The sequence below is a fragment of the Chiloscyllium plagiosum genome, unplaced genomic scaffold (assembly GCF_037043375.1).
Source record: "Chiloscyllium plagiosum isolate Xiang-an unplaced genomic scaffold, Cpla_swu_hap1 HiC_scaffold_18, whole genome shotgun sequence".
NCBI classification, from domain to species: Eukaryota; Metazoa; Chordata; class Chondrichthyes; order Orectolobiformes; family Hemiscylliidae; genus Chiloscyllium; species Chiloscyllium plagiosum.
The window spans coordinates 93,783,105-93,805,822 of NW_028270156.1; positions in this window are offsets into that span (position 1 = coordinate 93,783,105).

The window sequence follows — 22,718 nt, forward strand, 5'->3', positions numbered from 1 at the left end:
CCAGAAGAACACAACAATAATTGGACAATAGTGGGCAGCCAGAGATTTTCTAGAATGACAAGACTCATCCAATGACTCCATCAAAGAACATGTTGACCTGGATGTAACATTCCGGGACCTGCAATGAACGACAAGAAGCAGCAACTGAAAGCTGTGGGAAGGAAATCACACCAATTTGAAACGCTACAGGACGCAGAGCTTCATCAGCCTTGAGGATGTCACCGAGAAAGGGCAAGAAACTGCTGCAAACCAACTTTCCAACACAATCGAACATCCACACACCATCTGCAAACTTCACTGGAACTACAAATCTTTACACAAACCTTGAAACCCTGAAACAGTCAGGGCCGCCCCAGCGGGAAAATGAACACTTGCATCCCACGTGACAGCTGAGGATACGAAACGCCATACTCCAGTGGACGTCAGAGCGAACTGCTCTTGCAAGCTACTTGTGCGTGCTCTTGTCAAAATCACTGCTTGGTTATCCTCATCCAATTTTTCATCGTTTGACGTTGTGTCCTTTTAGCATTACAAATTTACATCTGAATATCTCTGAATTTTCTGAGAATTTCTGCCGTTCCAACACTTAGAGACAGTGAATTCCAGATTCCAACCACTCGTTGTCTGATAACGTTTTTTATGTGCAACTACCCAAACCTTTTTACTCTTATCTTAAATCTATGGCTCCTTGGTGATTGATCCCTCCATCAAATGTTTCGTTAAGTGTACATAATCCATACCACTCATCATTTCATACATCTCAATACTGTCTCATCTCAATTTCCCCTGCTTTCAGAAAAACAACGCCAGTCTGTCTAAACTCTTGAATAGTTGAAGTTCTTCAATCCATATAATATATTGGCAAATCATTTCTGCATCGGTTCCACAGTTGTTATATCACTGCTATAATGTGAATTGCAAAATTATACACAATAATCTAGCGAGAGACAAATGATGACTTGAAATAAATGTGGGGAGACTAGAGACATTGGTCTTTTCCAATAAAGTCATTCCCTAGATACTGTTCTGTGCTCTTTTCATGAACCCAATGCTCCAATGATCTCTGATCCATGCAAATAAAACACTATACGTGAGGATTCAAAACCCAACCATATTGTCTAATAGCATTAAGTGGCTTAATGGTCCTGATGGTGATATTGGGTCACGTTCACTTAACAAGAGTGACAGCTACAGCACAGACTTAACGGTGCCAATGTGAAAGTGAATGTTAATTTTTCCAATGCCCCAGTGACATGGGAGGAGGGATGGAAAGGAGGAATAGTGATTGTTAAAGGGAGAAATATCTCCGAGATTGGGTGCTGAGAGTAGCGGCTTGAAGCATTAAAACCAACACCTGAGTGAGTATTTTCATCTTAAAATTGATTGTGTCCTTTCTGCGTTTGTTTTGCACAGGTTATGTGGAGTAACATGGAACAAATGCTCATTACAGATACTCGGATTTGAATGGAGGTTGCTTGACAAAGAACGCAGAGGACGAACCACTATTCGATTACATGAAAAAGCACAATACAAAAAGCCTTTAATGCAATGGCAGATATAGTCGAGGAACCGCATCACATGCACAACAGGAAAGCCCACTGAGACTGGATTGAATCGTCACCTTCGATGTCCCCAGTGGCTGTGGAGATTCCATCATTGAGAACGTTGAAGACTGAATTCGATAGATTTCAATAAAAGATTAAATGTACAGGCGAGAGTTCATAAATTTGGTTGAAATATCGGTTTCAATAAACATGAAGTTTCACATCGTAACTTTACCAGTGCCGTGAGACAAGGAAGAAACTATTATTGCACACTCACATCACACCGGTTCCCAGGTCTGGACTCAGTGAAACTGTGTACGCAGTGGCGAAGATTCGATTGGAAATTGAGAGTGGGACGAACGAGTGGATATCTACTTTGCCTGCCAGTGACAAACTCCGTGAGCATGCAGTCCTACCGTGAAGATAGAGAGGCGCGTGAAACGCCGAGGCTGGGAGCTCCAAACTCGCTCGTTGAAAACTTCTGTTGATATGGCGCAGAGGGCATTGGGTCGTGGGAAAAGATCCTGAGCTATTTTAATCTGAATTGAAATGATTTGATTAGATTCCCTGCAGGATGCAAACAGGCCCTTCGGACCAACATGTTCACTACAACCCTCCGAAGATCAACCCACCCCAACTCTATGTTTACCCCTGCCTAATGCACTTAACATTATGGACAATTTAGCATGGCCAATTCACGTGATGTGCATATCTTTTAGATTGTGGGAGGTACCGGAGTACACGAAGAAAACACATACAGACACAGGGAGAACGTGTAAACTCCACACAGACAGTCGCCCGAGGCTGGAATCGAACCTGGGACCCGTGTGCTATGAGGCAGCCATGTGAACCAATGAGCCAACGTGCCACACATTTGCTCACTGAATTGGCGCCCGCAGCCCTCTACAGCAACTATCTCCAAAGAATCACCACTCTCTGACTGAAGATACTCCTCCACGTCTCATTTCCAAATTGTTATCGCTTCACTGTGTCTCTGTGCCCTCGGGTTCTAGTGTGTCATAGTGGGTGAAACATTTTTGCCACATTGGTTCTGCACAGGCCTCTCAGCACTCTGTAAATTTCAAATAAACTGAGTCATTGACTCAGACATCATTGAAACAGACCGCTGTTCCAAACAGTCCATGCTACCATTTACCGAAACTAACGTAGTACCAACTACGTGTATTGGGCCCATACCTCTCTTAACATGTCCTATTCATGCACTTATCTAAGTGTCTTTTAAATGTTGAAACTTTATCCACATTCCTACTTCCTCTAGAATTTTGCACAGGAAACATACCATGTAAAGTAAAACAAAGTGAACCTCGTGTCCTTTTTTCACTTTTGTCCTCACACCTTAAAAATACGCCCACTAGTCCTGAAATACCCCAAAGAAGGAAAGCACCGTTGCAATTGAGCTAATCTGTACACATCAGGATTTAAAAAAAAACATTTATACGGTAAACGTCAACCTCCTGTGCACCTTTGAAAGAAGTTCCAGCCAATCCAGCCTCCCCTTACAGCTCAATCCATTCATTCCTAGCAACATACTGGTAAATCTCTTCTTAACTCTGTCCAGCTTAATATTCTTTTTTGTCTGACTTGGAAACCAGAACATAGACACAATACTACAGAAGATGCCTCGCCAACATCCTGTACAACCTCAGGATAACGTCCCAACTTCAACACTGAGCAAAGCGTTCTAACAGAATTTTAACGAAGCTGACGATATGTGACACGACTTCCAAAGTTCATTCCATGACCTATTCTCGTGTCTATTGCGCAGGATTATTCAAAGCAGTACTTGTAATTGTACAAGTGCTACATCCCTTTATAATTCAAACTGCAGTACGTTACATTTGTTCAAGATAATTTCTCTTTACCATTCATTTAATCATATACCCGAATGATCAATGTCTCTTTTAATCTTCTATAACCTCAGATAACCTTCTTCTCTGTCGACTGTACCACCATGGAGAGTTGTAGCGTCCCTCAGCACAGAAACTGGTACAAACTGATCATAATGCCGGTCCACATTAACCGCATTTCTCTGCACTTGGACCATATCATTCTAATCCTTTGCTATCCATGTATTTGTCCAAAAGCCTTTTTAAATGTTCTTCGTGTACACACAAAGACTTATGCTGTCATCTCATGAAATGCATGTCGCTCATGTTGGTGTCAGCCACAAACTGATGATCCCTGCCTTCCATACTGTCATCTAAAATATTTACATCAGTCACAAGCAAAGGAGCCATCACTGATCCCTGTGGAACACTGCTGGTCACAAGCCTCCAGTCTGATAAACACACCAAAATCTCACTCTTTCTCTTGTTGTTAATTGAATTTTGTATCCAATTTGCAAACTCACTGTGAACCACATCTGATGTAACTTTACTCGTTCGTCTTCCATGTTGAATCTAGTTAAACGCTTTCCTAAAGCCTAAGTAAGCAAAGATATTTGTTCCTGCTTCATCAATCCTCTTGCCTACTTGATCAAAACCTCACAAATTTGTGAGACCCAATTTCCACCTCACTAAACCATGCTGATGATCCCCTATTTTTCCTGGATTCTGAAAATGCTATCTTCCAAAACCACCTCAAAAAACTTGCGAACCATCAATTTCAAACTCATAAGCCTGGAGATTCCAGTCTTTTCCCTGTATCCATTCTTCTACAGGGTTCGTCAATGTCCAGTCATTTTAAATCACACCCATATTTAGAGATGACACAATTATTTCAGCAAGGAGTCTTGCAATTTCCGCGCTTACCTACCATAATGCTTTGGGATTCAGTACAAACACAGGGTAAACCTCGATGCTAATTGAAACCAGCAACACATAAAAATATTTACCCCGTGCTGTAATCTGTCAAAATTCGATTGTCAAAACGTTTCGCAAAGGTCATGATTTAAAGGGAAAATATCAACTTTTTTCTTTTTGTCTAACAGAGAATGAAAACTAACAACTATTTACAACTTAAACCCATCTTTTACCTTCCACTCCGCAATAATATTCCGATTCTAAAAAGATTCCCAATAATGATTTAAAACGTAATCATGGTTCAAAACCACTCAGCTTTTTCAAGTCTCATTTTGTGGATTTTTCTGGGAAGATTCTCTCCGGGTTTTCCTCGATGTTCTGCCATGCAAACACATTTCCAGGAAGGTACATTTGTAGGATCTCTTGAGCTGGATGTCTCTGACGCAGTCCTAGCTGTTGAAAATGTCCTGATTTATACCCCAAAACATCTGATTATTTCATTGGCTTTAATATTATAAAAACGTGAAGTTCACACCTGATTTTGATTTCGGATCTTGATTCATAATTTAAGCTGATGGCAATCCAGCTCTGCTGGCTGTTTCGAACAAATGCCACATTGTTCCCTTGGTCAGAACAGGTTGTTCTGTGTCCTTGCAAGCTTTTCAACTCTTTTTTTTTTCACACCACGTTCATAACAATACACCAGTCCAGGGTCTGGAGTTTTATACGCCTTTTACATTTTCTGAGAAGTCCAGCAATTATTTTGCTGTAATATGAAATGTTTATCAGTATGTATTTCCATGATTTCTGTAGCCTCCCTAAGTCTAACATATCCTTGGCGAACAAACTTCCCAAACTGAGCTGTTCCACCTTGCTTGAATCCCTTTAAACACTTTCTCTTCGTCTAAACGTCCAAATGTCATATAAAATAATGTAGTAGTACCTCTACGAACCAGTTGCTCTAGCAGTTGATTCCATGTGCAAGCCATCCTCTGTGTGAAAAGGATGTCTTGTCATTCGGTGTAAATCTTATGAGGTCTGGACTCCCGGATCGAAGGGAAAACGAACTTTGCTGTTCGCCTTATCGAGAGCACTCTTGATGTTATGAATCTCTATAAAGTCATCTTCGACCTCCGATGTTGCAGTACGACAAGGCAAAGCCTGCTCGTTGTATTAAAAATCCAGTCCTGAGAACATGTGGACTCTTTGTTGCATGAGGCCAGATAGAGTTGAATGCAATGCAGCCGCTAGAAACATCACAGAATCTCAAATTATTGATGCTTGGTCAAATAGTTTCGGAAAAGGTATCGTCCTCTTCACAGATGGAGAGTGAACATTTGGTCTCGCTGTCTCCACAATAAAAAAATGACGTGAAAAATTCGTTTAATGCCTCTTCCATCTGCTGAGCTCAAAAGCAATGTCAACCTCCTTGATCTTTCAGGTAATATTTCTCGCGTTCTTGTCTTGCCAGATATGTACTTGTAGACCCTCTTTGGATTATCTTCAGCCCTGGCAGATTAAATTATTTCATATCCCCTCTTTCCTTCCTGGTCTGCACTTTATTGAAGTCCCTACAAGAAATTCACTTGAACCCTGTTGTCTGTCTGATTTAGGATACTCTTTCGTTTTGATTTGTTCCTCAACACCTATATTCAACAATGGTCACGTCTTGTGAGTGTCCAGCCTGAGAAATTCAGCTCAGGTGGACAGCATATCTGCCACTGGGAAAATGTTAATCTATGATTAAAGTTGGAATAACAGAGCATTAGAAATGCATTACAGTATAAAATGGATTCTGCATAGCTTTGTGCAGACGAAATCAGACCTAACACGTTTACAAGCACTTTCAGATCGTAACAAGCACAATACATTAAGGGGAATGCAGTAAATGGCATATATCTGAATTTCTAAAATTATTCTGAACGGTGTTTTATACGATAGCACTTCACAAGCACAGAAGCATAAACCAACACATTTGGGGGTATGTGTTAGTCGAGGATTGGGGAATGAATGGAGAGGCGAGGTAATGAGGGCATTTTCATGACAGTAAATTGTAACTTTCAGATTCCCGGAGCCAACAATATTGGTGCCACAGCTGTTGACAACATGTACTAATCACCTGTACAACATAAGTCAATGTACTGTTGCTCAGTTTGGAGATGACACAAAATAGATATGGAAGCAAGTAATGAGGGTGGCACCGCAACATTGTGGACAGACAGAATCAGGATAAACAAGTGGACAAAAACGTATCAGCATAAAACATGCAATAAAAGAGGTTTATGCGTTTTGGCAGATATAAATATTAAGTGGGGAAATACACAGCACAAAACATCAGCACACAGAGCACTTCGCTTCCTTGTACATGAAATATGAAAAGTTAGCATCCAGTTTCAGCAGGTAATCGGGAAGTCAAATAATTTTGTTTCACTTTATTTAAACGGAATGGGAACATATGTTTTTTTCAAAATAAACATGGCATTAGTCAGATCAGAGCTGGATTAATGTGAACAAATTTAGTCCCCCTATTTTAGGAATAGCAGTTCAGGGAAATTTAACACAAATCATCTTGGACATGGGAGGATATTCTCGGGAGATGAAACTGAGAATATTGCCCCTGTACTCATTGGAGTGTAGAATAATGTAACAAGTCTTTACTGAGATACATTAGATTATGAGGGACATGATAGGATAATTTAGGAGAGAATGATTCGCCTTGTCTGAGAATCGAAGACCAGAGAACATAGTCTCAGAGTAAGTAGTAACCTATTCAAGAAAGATATGGAGGAATTTCTTTCTCTTCGAGCCGACTGAATATGAAAGTATTTACTGCAGGTCGCTCTACAAATTGGTAGCTCAATGTATCCAAGATTACATTGAGATTAGGGAGGGTGATAAAAAGGAGGGGGTGTGGCGTTGCTAATTAGAAGTGGTATAATGGCTGCACAAAGGCAGTTCGAGGGGGATCTGCCTTTGGAGGTAGTATGGGCTGAAGTCAGAAATAGGAAAGGAATAGTCACCTTTTCTTAGATTACATTACAGTGTGGAAACAGGCCCTTCGGCCCAACAAGTCCACACCGACCCGCCGAAGCGCAACCCACCCACACCCCTACATTTACCCCTTACTTAACACTAAGGGCAATTTAACATGGCCAGTTCACCTGACCGGCACATCTTTGGACTGTGGGAGGAAACCGGAGCACCCGGATGAAACCCACACAGACACGGGGAGAATGTGCAGACTCCACACAGTCAGTCGCCTGAGGCGGGAATTCAACCCGGCTCTCCAGCGTTGTGAGGCAGCAGTGCTAACCACTGTGCCACTGTGCCGCCCACCTTGTTGGGTGTTTACTATAGGCTCGCCAATAGCAGCAGAGATGTGGAGAAACAGATAGCGAAAAAGATTTTAGAAAAGTACAGAAGCCACAGGGTAGTAGTCATGGGCGATTTCAACTTCCCAAATATTGACAGGAAGCTCTTTAGATCAAGTAGATTGGACGGGCCGGTGTTTGTGCAGTGCATCCAGGAAGCTTTTCTAACTCAGTATGTACATTGTCGGACCAGAGGGGAGGCCACGTTAGATTTGGTACTCGGTAAGGAACCGGGGCAAGTGATGGGCTTGTTCGTGGGTGAGCATTTTAGTGGTGGTGACCACAATTCTGTGACATTCACATTGGTTCTGGAGAGAGATAGGTGCATGCAACAGTGTAGGTTTTACAATTGGGGGAAGGGAAAATACGATGCTATAAGACAGGATCTGAGGAGCATAAGTTGGGAGCTTAGGCTGTCAGGGAAGGATGTCGTGGAAATGTGGAACTTTTTCAAGGAACAGATACGACATGTCCTTGATATGTATGTATCTGTCAGGCAGGAAAGAGATGGTCGTGTGAGGGAACCTTGGTTGACGAGGGAGGTTGAATTTCTTGTAAAGAGGAAGAAGGGGGCTTACATAAGGTTGAGGAAACAAGGTTTAGACAGAGCATTGGAGGGAGACAGGATTTCCAGAAGGGAGCTGAAGAAGGGATTAGGAGAGCTAAGAGAGGGCATGAAAAATCTTTGGCGGATAGGATCAAGGATAACCCCAAAGCATTTTATGCGTATGTGAGAAACATGAGAATGACGAGAACGAGGGGAGATCCGATCAAGGACAGTCGTGGGAGACTGTGTATTGAGTCGGAAGAGATAGGAGAGGTCTTGAATGAGTACTTTTCTTCAGTATTTACAAACGAGAGGGACCGTATTGTTGAAGAGGAGAATGTGAAACGGACTGGTAAGCTAGAGGAGATACTTGTTAGGAAGGAAGATGTGTTGGATATTTTGAATAACTTGAGGATAAACAAGTCCCCCGGGTCTGACGGGATATATCCTAGAATTATGTGGGAAGCAAGAGAGGAAATTGCAGAGCCGTTGGCAATGGTCTTTTCGTCTTCACTGTCAACAGGGGTGGTACCAGTGGACTGGAAAGTGGCGAATGTTGTGCCCCTGTTCAAAAAAGGGAATAGGGATAACCCCGGGAATTACAGGCCAGTTCGTCTTACTTCGGTCGTAGGCAAAGTAATGGAAAGGGTACTGAGGGATAGGATTTATGAGTATCTGGAAAGACACTGCTTGATTAGGGACAGCCAGCACGGATTTGTGAAGGGTAGGTCTTGCCTTACAAGTCTTATTGAATTCTTTGAGGAGGTGGCCAAGCATGTGGATGAGGGTAGAGCAGTGGATGTAGTATACATGGATTTTCATAAGGCATTTGATAAGTTTCCCTATGATAGGTGTATGCGGAAAGTCAGGAGGCATGGGATAGAGGCAAATTTGGACAGTTGGATAGAAAACTGGCTAAACGGTCGAAGTCAGAGAGTGGTGGTAGATGGTAAATATTCAACCTGGAGCCCAGTTACAAGTGGAATTCTGAAGGGACCAGTTCTGGGTCCTCTGCTGTTTGTAATTTTTATTACTGATTTGAAAGAGGGAGTCGAAGGGTGGATCAGTAAATTTGCAGATGATACGAAGATTGCTGGAGTTGTGGATAGTGAGGAGGGCTGTTGTCGGCTGCAAAGGGACTAAGATATGATGCAGAGCTGGGCTGAGGAGTGGCAGATGGAGTTCAACCCTGCCAAGTGTAAGGTTGTCCACTTTGGAAGGACAAATAAGAATGCGGAATACAGGAATAACGGTAGGGTTCTGAGTAAGGTGGAGGAACAGAGGGATCTTGGGGTCTATGTTTATAGATCTTTGAAAGTTGCCACTCAGGTGGATAGAGCTTGTAAGAAGGCCTATGATGTATTAGCGTTCATTAGCAGAGGGATTAAATTCAAGACTCGTGAATTGATGTTACAGCTGTACAGGACTTTGGCTAGGCCACATTTGGAGTACTGTGTGCAGTTCTGGTCGCCTCACTTTAGGAAAGATGTGGAAGCTTTGGAGAAGGTGCAGAGAAGATTTACCAGGATGTTGCCTGGAATGGAGAATAGGTCGTACGAGGATAGGTTGAGAGTGCTAGGCCTCTTCTCATTGGAACGGAGAAGGATGAGGGGTGACTTGATAGAGGTTTATAAGATGATCAGAGGAATAGATAGAGTAGACAGTCAGAGACTTTTTCACCCGGGTACAACAGAGGATAACAAGGGGACTTACATTTAAGGTGAATTTATAGGGGAGATGTCAGGGGTAGGTTTTTTACCCAGAGAGTGGTGGGGGCATGGAATGCGCTGCTTGTGGGAGTGGCAGAGTCAGAATCATTGGTGAACTTTAAGTGGCAATTGGATAGGTACATGGGTGGGTGCTTAAGCCAGGATAAATGTTCGGCACAACATCGTGGGCCGAAGGGCCTGTTCTGTGCTGTATTGTTCTATGATCTATGTTCTATCTAACAATTCACGAATAAAAAATAATTAGAAATTTAATTTGATCAAAGGTCATTCCAATATTTAGATGAATTTAATTTTCTTAATAACAAATGGAGGTAATTAGCTGACGAATGAATAATTGGAAGTACATATGTTTACTTTACAGATGAAGAAAGCGACTTGTTTTCTCTCCTTGTAACACGGCAGAATAACAATGTGAATGTCCGAAATGTTTGAATCAGGCACTTTCGAACAAAAAACTGATCACTTACGATCACTTAGCCTCATCACCTTTAGGGCCACGACATTCTCAAATATTTTCCAGGGAATTTAGAACCAGCAGAACTAGTTAATTTCTTGTCTTGGGAACCCGAAGAGAATAAACAACAGATACTGTGAATAAGTCATTCAATGCGAACATTCAACTGAAGACAACATTTCTTCTTTTTAAAAATGTTCAACTTTCAGAAATTCAAAATTTATTGTCATTGTTGAATGAAACAATAAAGGGATGCTGATGCCTTTTCATTCGATTTTGTTGCATGAAAAATCCTTAAGTCTTATTGTGATTTCAAACACAACAAGTGTTAGCATTGAAGTGAAATAGACTTACATTAATACAACTATGTTTCAACAGGTAAAATAAAAATTGGTTGTTACAATGATTGAGAGATTGTACACTGCAATGCATATGAAGAATTAACATGATTCAATATTTCAAAGCACTTTGCTGTGATGTCGATTTGATGCTTATTAAGATCAGTAAACTAAGGAATAAAACATAGTAGCTAGGAGTACGTATTAAAGAAAGAAATGAGCCATTCAGTGATTATTGACAAAATTCTTTTCTGAACTCAAAAATATATGCAATATAAAACTTGCGAATTTCTTTCCACTGGATTCCTTGTAGAGATGGTACGTTGATTAATATTATAATCAAAGTGTCAGAATTAGGAAGAGAATTAATCGATCATGAAAATGAGCATGAAACTAAACAAACAATGAAGTCACTGCAGTGTGGTATATAAAGCGATTGTAATAATCGTGTCATTATTGTACAATGATGAATAATGTTGGAATTGAAACAACAAAAACTTCTACTTCTTTTCTTACAATGTAATGAAAGCAATACTCATTTTGTAGCGCATATGATTAGAAAAAGTAGTCTTTTAATACGACATACAGTGAAGACTAACATTTGTGCAAATATGTAAGAAGTTCATAAATTCAAAATGCAGCGTTTGTTGAATTTGCAACAAAAATGGTGATAATTTGAATTGTCTCTTGCACACTCACAACAGAAGAGGAGCTTACAGATTGTTAGAATAGTTAAAAAAGTGTTTCCAGTGTTATTGCATTACAGTCAATATCCATGATAAATTAGAATTATTGTTTTAAACAACATAAATCGTCGTTAACAACTAAACTGAAATATAAGATATCAAATGCACTTACTGCATGGACGAGTAAACAAATGCTTCCTGTTGTCATTAGTCTCAGGAGCAATAAGATACTCAGGTTATTCCACTGAACAGTAATCAGCTGATGATGAATATCTTTGTGTCGCTTTATGTGCACTGTTTTGTGTGAACATTGACTTCAAGAAAATTGAGATATTTACATGAATTAGGAATAGATTGATAACTGGGTGTTAAGGATCTTATTTAAGATTAGACTTTTTAAATAGTTGATTGAATTGCTGAGCAAAACACACTTCAGACATCATGCAATAAATGAGATAAGTGATTGTGAGATACGAAGTTCAGTCACTTCAAAAACTTCAGTCCAGAACAAGACCTGAATCAGTAGTATCGTTTATTACGCTGTTGAAAGAGGGGTGTGGTGTCCACTGTCCACAAGACACACACACACACACTGAATTTAACGAGTGTACAATATTTATTAAATTCGTTTCTCCTCCCTCCTCCCATTGCTCCTTCACTGTTTACAACTATTTCTAATCTAAACCTGGTTGTTTATCTCTGAACTCATCCGGCCTCGTCCATGACAAAATGTTTAACTCTGCCCTCACAAGGCCGTTTGACCACCTCCCTCGGTGGTCTTATTGTTATTTATCCTTCTTCACTGCCATCTGTTTACGTGCTAACCAAAGCAATATTTCCGTTTATTCTTTATTTACACCGAGCCTGATGATCTTCTGTTTTCTTTTTGTTTCTGCTGGAGCGGAAAACAGATGCTTGTAACTGTTTGTACAGGCATATCTCGCTTAAACTACACCCCCTCCCCTCACAGCACCTTATCTATTTGACTGTAACATCTTCCGTTATTTGCAGACACATTTCATTCTTGTATGCACATTTTAGCTAATGCAAAAGCGATTATATATTTCCTTCACATAGTTTTCATTCTTGTTAACTCAGCGCTTGGTTGAAACAATTATACACTGGTGCGAGTTCATTTACCTTGAATAAACAATTCTGATTGCAGACGTAACACTGCTTTCCATATATCCCACAGTGATAAATATGCAAAGTCAATTTTCATATGAATGCACTTGGATATTTTCACAGCAGTTCGATCTGACATTGTATATAAATAGGTGAGTGGAAAACTAAAACAAATTTCACATAATTCATAAACAGATCAATAACTAAAACTTGATAAATAAAAGGAATTGGCATTTGTTTATTTTACTGAACAAGAAATTTATTTTTTCTCTTCATTGTTATAGCACGGGAGCATCAAGTTCTATGTGTTGTTTGAACTCAGCTCTTCAGAACAAAAGAAAATCAATGAATATCATTACTATGTATATTTCATCTGTATGACTGCAACATTCTCAAATATTTTCCAACGAATAATGATTGAGTGGAATTAGATACATTCTGTTATTAGTGACCTAGACAAAATAAATAGCAAATACTGTGATTATTGGAATGAACAACAGATGGAAGCTAATCTAATTTTGAACTGAAAGGTAATTCAATTGATTCTTAGATATTTTCTAATCAACATTCAGAGCTGCTCTGGCACAACTCTGTGCAAGATGGGAATTGAAACTGCACCTCCTGGTCTGGTAACAGAGACACTATCAGAGCTGCACAACATTCCTTCATAATGTTCCCAACCAGGCTGGGCAGGTCTATAATCACATGTTCACTGTGGTTACTCAAGTGAAAATTAATCAGATATTTATTGTGATAATTGGATTGGAATAAAATGGATGTTTCCTGTGTGTAATGTACTGAAAATTAAATAGTAATTTACAATAATGATGGGAGTTAACAGATGTCTTAATTAAATATGATTTTTATGATAATTTGCAGAATGACAACTTGACAGAATTGTGTGATTACTGTAAATTGATAAACAAAAATGAATACAATCATTCTATTTGTTCATAACAGTTTCTCATTTTATGAAATGCAAAGTAAAATCTTTTTGTTCTACACGTAAATTGGAACAAAATGATGGATTGGTCAGTCAGTGTGACTATTCAGCTGAAGACAACTTTCATTTTTTTCTGAAAATGTATGATTTCTAAGAAGCCACCATTTCCTGTGATTGTTTAATGAAACAAGAAAGATGTCAATCCCATTTTTGTGTACTTCAAAAAAATTCATCGGAATTTAAATAATTTTGCACATGAAATATATTCAACCATTATTGTGATGTTAACATTGAAGAGAATTACACTCAAATCATTTCAAAACTGTTTCCAAGTTTAAAATGAAAAACAATATTCACAATGATTGAGAGATTGTACATTGACATGTCCTTGTAATAGTTATTATATGGAACCATAATTCCACAGTTACATCCTTGGCCAAATTGAACAATTATTAGATATTAGCAACAAATTGATTTCGAAACTACTATTAATGAATTTAAGAATAATGAGGTATATCATCTTACTATTCCACTGAGTAATGTGCAGAAATGAAGAGAAATATTGCAGTGTAAAGTAACTGGTGATCTCTGAATATCAATGCCTGAGATGACTGTGATCTTTCAAATGAGCAAAAGTCAGATATTTACAAAGGATGTCGCAAGGGCAGTTATTGGTCTTCTCTGGGTGTATTGGCCCGACCAAACAGATTTTTATATTGTAGCATTCAATAAGAAATATGGAAGATATTAAAAACACATTAACTTAGACTTCGTAACAAGCACAAAGTGCTGTGTAATTATTATAATTGTTCATTGTTTCTAGAATATTGATAGATAAATTAACTTAATATTTTGAAAGCACTTTGCTCTGACGCCAATTGCGTAATAATTAAGATGGATAAACAGAAAATTAATATATAAAAAGTCGCTTTAATAATTCTAAAAACAACTCAGCAACAATTGACACAGGTCAACATTGGGGATGTTTGGTGAGTCATATTTATTTACTTAATTTTTATCATGATAAATGTTTAGGTATCTATGCCAGAATAAGGAAGATAATAATTAGCCCGGGAATGTGAGTACTATTGTGAACAAAAGGTAGAGTTAATGACATTTGGGACAGAAAATTATTTTGCTCAAAATGACTGATAATTACGTGATTATTGTTCATTGACAACTAATGCTGAAAGTAAAAGAAACAGATTCTAACATTTCCAAAGCAGATTTTTTTTCTTATAATGAAATTAAAATACAAATCATTTTAGAGGTCACATGATTTGAAAAACTGTCATTTAATGTGATATTTGAGATGAAGAATCGTTCTTTTTGTCCCAGTGTAGTCTTTTCAATAATTTAAAATTTAGTGTTATTTGAGCTCAAGAACAGATGGGTGTACCTACATTGTTTTCCTCACAAAAAATAAGTAAAGTCAACAACATTGTTAAGTTTCGTAGAGTTGATGAGCAAAATGCATTGAAGCTATCATGCACGAAGTGAGATAAGTGAGATAGAGACAAATTAAATGTTCAAATGAGCACGCCGATATTTTGAAAGTATATCAATCTTATGAATTATGAATAGGTGGATGGAAAGTAAAAACAAATTCCTGATAATTCATGAATGAAGAGTAATAAGAAATTTAATTTGTTCAAAGCACATAACAATATTTAGATGAATTGCAATATTTAGTTACAATTGTAGGTGACCAACTGACCAATGAATAATATGAAGTTGCATTTGGTTATTTTGCTGAAGAGGAATTTCGACTGTTTATTTTTTCATCTTTATAATACCGGAGAATAAGGAGTTATGTGCTTGAAATGTCTGAACTAGGCTCTTTCAAATAGAAAAAAAAAACAGTGAGTGTCATTTCTTAGACTCTTCCACCTTAAGATTTCAACATTCTCCACTACTTTTCCAAGGAATTTCGAACCAGCAGAATTAGATGCATCGTTTTATTAGTGACCTGAAGAAAATAAGTAGTAGATATGGTGATGATTGAAATGCACAGCAGACTGAAGTATATTTCATGTTGTTTTGAAAAGCAGTTCAGTCTATGCTCAGGTATTTTCTCATGAATATTTGGAGCCGCTCTGACACATCTCTGCTGAAGATGGGAATTTAAATCATTCCTCCAGATCTTGTCGCAGAGACACTGTCAGAGCTCCACAAGGACCCTTCATAATTTTCCCACCCTGGAAGGGTAGGACCATAGTCACATGCTTACTGTGGCAACACAAATGAAAATGAATCAGATGTTTATTGTAATAATTTGTATGGGAATTAATTACATATTTCCTGTGTGTAATGAACTGACAAAATGAATTAGTAATTTACAGTAATGATGTAACAAAGCAATAATGACTTTAATTAAATATGAATCTCATGAAGATCCATGATAGGAAAAAATGCCTAATCATTTGATCATTGTATGCTGATGAACAAAGATCAATAAAATAGTTCCATATGTTCAAAGCAAGTTTTCACAGAAAAAAAAGAAAATTAAAATGCTTTTGCAACATAAATGAATAGGAAAATAGATGAATTAGTCACACAATGTGACTATTCATCTGAAGACAACTTCCTTTCTTTCCAGAAATGTTCACTTCCCAAAGTTCAAAATGTACTGTGACTATTTCATGAAACAATAGAGATGTTAGTTCCGTTTGTTGTACTTCAAAACGTCGCAAGAATTTTAAATTATTTTGTTCCATGAAAAATGATTAACTTGTACCGCGTTTATAAATACAGTAAATGTTAACATGTAAACAATACATAATTAAATCACTTCAACTTTTGCTAGGGTTAAAATAAAAATTGATATTTACAACACACATTGCAAATCTTTACATTATTTCATACATGAGCCATATTCCACAGGTATGCCCTGAACTTTTGTGAACAATGATTAGATAATAGCAGCAATTGGACTGTCAAAATTCTATCAGTTAATTTAAGAATACTGAGAAATCTTAGTTGATTATTTCACTGAACAATGTGGAGAAACGACCAGGAATTATTCTAATGAAAAGTAATTACATTTCTCTGAACGCTTCAGGCTGAGATTACCGTGATCATTCAAATGAGCAATCATCAAATATTTACAATGAGGCATCGAATGGGAAGTCATTGGTTCCAATATGGGATCGTTCACCTGAACAGTAAATCGATTTTTATATTGTAGTGTTCGTAGTCAGAAACAATTGATGCAATTAAAATGCGATTCTCACTATATTTGTTAGAAAGATTAACTCCAATAATTGTGCAATTAATGTAATGGCAGTGACTGGAAAAATAACATTATAATCTGAAAAGATAAATTGATTTAATATTCTAAAATCACTTTGCTGTGATGATTTTTGGATATTCATTAAGATCGGTAAACTGAGGATTACAATATACTGGCTAGCTTTATGGATTCACAAAAATGATCCATTCAGTTCTTATTCAGCAGAATTGTTTTTGGGTCAAACATGCAGGATTACAAGAATGACATGTTTCTATCCATTGCTTTGCTTCTTCAGACGTGCTTTTAACTTATATACTTTTGTTCATGACCAATGTTTAGACATTCCTGTCAGAAGTAGGAAGTTAATCAGTAGATAGTGAAAGTGCGTATGACAGTGAACCTAAGATACAGGGAACTTCCATAATTTTGTGATGATTGTACATTGATAAATAACTTAGGAGTAAAAAAAATCAGCATGTTCAAAGCAGTTTTTTTGCTCATAACAAATTGAAAATTAAAAAAATCCTTCTGCTGTGCACATGATTTGAAAACACATCCGTCACTAGTCAAAAAAAAATACCAGTCACGGAAAACATCGGCTCGAGACAGTAAGACCCTTATGAAGAGTATTCTACTCAACAGTAATTCGAGAATCTTGAACATCTTCATGTCGTCCTTGCAAAGAACACTTATTATTCCTCAAGTTTTATTATCGTAAATATTTCGACATTTATATCAGAACTAGGAAGAAAATGAGAAGCGATTCACACGAGTATTTTCGTGAGTGAAAGTCAAAATAAATTTACAGTGCCAAGTCTCACTATTTTGTCTGAATAAGCAGATAAAGATTTTTAATGTGCAAGCTCAAAATGTTTTCACCTACAGGTTGTACTAAGCCAAAATACATTATTTTATTTTGCGATACTTCAACTGGATTGGAAATCTATGTATGCTGATGTTAGCATCCTCACTCATTGTTATTGGTTTTAGCGAAATATTTCGTGTGCAATTACTGAAGTGAAATGTAAGAAATCAAGTGCATTTATTGGATGGAACTGCTCACCAAATGTTTACTGTGGTTCTTGTTCTCAGAAACAATAAGATATTTACTCAGGTTTTTTCTCTTGAGCAGTAATTAGATGACCAGGAAGACATTTGTGTGGTTGTATGTGCCGTGTTCAGTGAGCATTTCTTTTCAATTACAGTTATATTATATTAATATAGGAAGGGATTAATAATCGTGTGTTAAAGATCTTAATTAAAGTCATATTTTCTTTTAAAAATTACGAGAATTCCTTTGTGCAAAAATAATTTGGAGATCTCGGTATTGGACTAGGGTGGACAAAGTTAAAAAATCACATAACACCAGGTTATAGTCCAACAGGTTTATTTGGAAGCACTAGCTTTCAAGGCTATGGCTCTGCATCTGGTTATCTGGTCTCTTAGGAGACACACTACTAGAGTTACACAAGTGCCTTTCATGATCTTCCCAACAAGGAAGGGTGGGATTATTATCAATTGGGATTACTCAAATGAAAACTAACCAGTGTTCATTCCGATAATTGGGCTGGGAATTAATTAGACTGTTTCTGTGCAATGGACTGAGAATGAACGAGTAATTCACAATAATAACGGTACTAAGCACATATGCTCTTACATATTAATATCAGAATAATTGGAAGAAAGATAAATCGATATATCATGAGCTTATTGTAAATTCATAAAAAATACAACTGCTGAATACGTTTAAAGCAGTTTTTCTTATGAAGAAAAAGATAATGAGAATGTTTAGCAGTCGGACGGAATTGGAAGAAAAGGTCATTCACTGTGACAATTCAGCTGCAGACATCTTCTCTTCCTTCCACAAATGTATAACTTGCAACAATTCCAAATGTATTCTGATTGATAAAGGAAAGAGCAAACATCTGTAAATTCTATTTTTTTGTTTACAAAAAATGTCACAAATTTAATTTTTTTAGCTTTAAAATATTTAAATCTTACTGTGATCAGAATTACAATAAATCTTTGTGTTGAAGAAAAATCTGTTCAAATCAATCAAAATATACATCGATATTCACAATAATTGGGAGAGTGAACACTGCAATATCTTTCCATCAGTTGATGTACTGAGCCATAATTCCACTTTTCTATCCCTTACTGGATTGATCAGTGGTTAGATATTAGCAATAACTAAATTATTAGTATGCTGTCAGTGAACTGCATGTTAATAAGAAACTTCCCAATGCTGTTTGTTCGAAATAAACAGTAATTATTGGTGAAATGTCATTAGATATCTCTTAATCGATGAGGCTGTGATTACTTTGATTGTTGAAATGAGTAGTATTCCAATATTTCCAACGGGCATTGGATTGAAAATCGATGCTTTTTGCTGTAGACCTGATTTATTTTTATTATAGTATTGGCAGTAATAATCAATGGATTACATTATGATGTGCATCACACCTTACTGAATATTTTCAAGTTTTCTAACCGGTTTCTAGTCCAATGTTCAGTTTAAAAAGGGTAATTTTGGCTCAGTACATCAGTAACTGCAAAAACTTTCAACTCATCTCCAAAGTTATTAATCGTATAATTTAAAAAAAATCAAAAAATTACCTCTGTAAATGTCATTGACTCTAACTTTAGATTATAGTCAAGTTCGTTCTCTACTTATTTTCTTCCTATTTCTGACACCAGTGGCGAAATGTTGATTAGATAAAATGTCATATGAGTGAGACATTAGTTTTCTCTCAAAGATCTGTGCAGCACAGGAATGGGTCCTTTGGCCCATAACGTTATGCTGAACATAATGCAAAAGAAACTCATCCCTTCTGCCGACCCTTGATCCATATCTATCCAAATTATCTAAATGATCATTAAATAGCCTTAATGTATCTGCCTCCACCACCGACCCTTGAAGTTCATCCCAGACATCTTCCACTCCCTGTGTAAAAAATAATTGTCCTTCATATGCCCCTTGAACTTTTCCCCCTAGCCTTAAATGCATGCCTCATAGTTCTGATGATTCAACTCTGGTGAGAAACTTCCTGACTGACAGCTCTACCTATGTATCTCATGATTGTATAGACTTCAATCAATTCTTCCCCCAGCAACCGCCACTCCACAAAAAAGCAGCCTGAATTTTTTCTCGCCTGTCAAATCCAGGCAGCATCCTGGTAAATGCCCTCTGTACCCTTTCCAAATCCTCCATATCCTTCCTGTAATGTGGCGAATAGAAGTGAATACAATACTTTAAGTATGCCTTAACCAAAGTCTTATGAAGTTGCAACATGATATCCTGACTCTTGTAACCAGTTCCCTGACCAATAAAGGCAAGCATGCCATTTGCCTTCCTTACCACCCTATCTACTTGCATGGACACTTTCAGGGAGCCATGGTCTTGAATGCCAAGATCCCTTTGAACAACAAAATTTTTCAAGGTCCAGCCATTAAGTATCTATTTTTCCTTAACACTTGAGCTTCCAAAGTGAGACACCTCACACTTGTATGGATTAAGCTTTACCTTTAATTTCTCTGCCCATAGCTGCAGTTTATCTTTTTCCTGCTGCATTCTTTGACAACCTTCTACATTATTCACAACTGCACTGAACTTTGTATCATCTGCAAGCTTATTAACTCACCCAATTAGATTTTAATTCATGTCACTTCTATATATTTGTATCGTGAAAAGAAGGGTTCCAGTACAGATCCCTGTGGAAAAAAAGAGAGAAAATGAGGGAAATGCAGAATTCTTGAATAAATGAGTTTTTTTTTGAATTGACAAAACAATTCTGATGAATAATCTCTGAAGTTGTGATTTTTGTTTTCAAATTAACCCAATATTTTAATTCTCAGTTTACTGATCTTAATGAATATCCAGTACAAACTGCTTTGAATATATTGAATCATTTTAAGTGTTGAGTTCTAACATTATTTATTATTTAATTGTCATTTCAATTCTCACACCATCATGAGATTCACATTTTAGTTGAATCCATGATTTCTTAATGCCAGTGTCATAATGAAATATTAATATTCTTTTCAGGTCAACACACCTGCAATTAACCAGTTTTCTCACCCAACACTCATAGTAACTATCTCATTCTCTTTCATTTGAATTCTCATATTAATGGATGGATTATTAATCAGCCTTATCAATTAAGAGATGGCTAATCATTTTTCACTTCAATATTTCAGTTTTTTCCGATATACTGCACAATTACATTGCAATGAGGATTTTCTTATCAACTGTAAATTTGGTTTCAGCCATTTTAAAACTAATTATTGCTAATGTCTAACTGGTAATCATTGTTTAAATGCAATATATCCAGCTGTCGATGTGGAACAATGGCTCAATACATCAACTGACTAACAATATTGCACTCTACACTCTCTTAAACTTAGCAAAATAATTTTCAGTGTGGAAGCTTAGTTGGATTGAATTGGCTGTGAGCAAAAATACATTCTGAGGAAGGGTCACTGGACCCAAAGTATTAACACTGAGTGCTCCCCACAGATGCTGCCAGACCTGCTGAGTTGTTTTCCAGCAATTACTGATTTTGTTTCTGAGTTCCAGCATCCACATTTTTTTGCGTTCTTGGACTGATTGTGATTCACTCAGCAACCAGAGACGCGTGAAGGTGACTCAGGCGTGAAAGTTCTTCACATCGAGAACAAAAAGCACTCAAGGGCAGTTAACACCTCTTCCGGAGTATTTCACTTCAATGCTAACATTTCTATATTTCTGATTATTACAAAAGAGCTAACCATTTTTCACATTAAACATTATTTAAATTTCATGTGTTTCTTGTGTACACAAACCTGAATTAACAAATGTTTGATCTATTCTTTTACAATAAATCTTGAATTCTTAGAAATCACAATTTTGTGAAACTGAGGAGAGTTGTTTTACGCTGAGTAGTCACGTTGAATGGCGAATGCTTTATTTCCAATTCATGTGTATTACAAAGCAGGTCAATGTTAATTTATATATGAATAACTGCTTCAAACATGTTGAATTATTTGATTATCATGAGACTTATACTTATTTAAGATCATTGTCGCTTCGTTCCATCATTACTAGAAATTACTAATTCTTTTTATCCATGACACACTGGAACTGTCTCATACAATCCTAGTCCAATTATCACAATAAATATCTGAGCAGATTTCCCTAAGAGTAACCACAGTAAGTATGTGATTATAGTCCTGCCTTCCTGCATGGGAACATTATGGAGGGCTCTGGTAATGTCTGTACTAATAGACCAGGAGGCAGGCATTCAATTCCTACCTTAAACAGAAATGTGTCAAAGCACCTCAGAGTTGAGTAGAAAAAATCTAAGTGTCAATTGAATTGCTTTTCAATCCAACATTTTCTCAACTTGTATCTGTTGTTCATTATAATGATCACAATATATGGAATTTATTTGCTTGAGGTCGCTGATTAAAGTGTGAATGTTATTAAGGTGAGGGGGAAAGTTTTAAAAGGGATCTGAGGGGCAACTCATTTCACAACGCGTGTTTGGCATATTGAGATGAGCTGTGAGAGGAAAGGCAGCGGCTGGTACAATTTTTACATCTAAAAGACATTTGGACAGTTACAGAGCGATATGGGACAAACACAGGAAAATGGGACTAGTTTAGTTTCAGAAACCTGGCCGGAATGCCAAGTTGGGCTGAATGGCCTGTTTCCGTGCTGTATCAGTCTAACTTTCTACAATTCAAACTTGACTGTGATCGGTAAAGGAAAGCAAAAACGGGTGTTAATTCTATTTTGTGTCCATGAAAAAGTGACATAAATTTTAAATAATTGTGTCACATGAAATAGTTCACTCTTATTGTGATTAGAAATACAATGAATGCGAATATTAAAGTGAAATATAATTGAATTAATTCAACTGTGTTTCCATGGTTAAAATAAAAATTGATATTCACAATGATTGAGAGTTTTTACAATGAAATATATTCACATCAGTTCACGTACTGA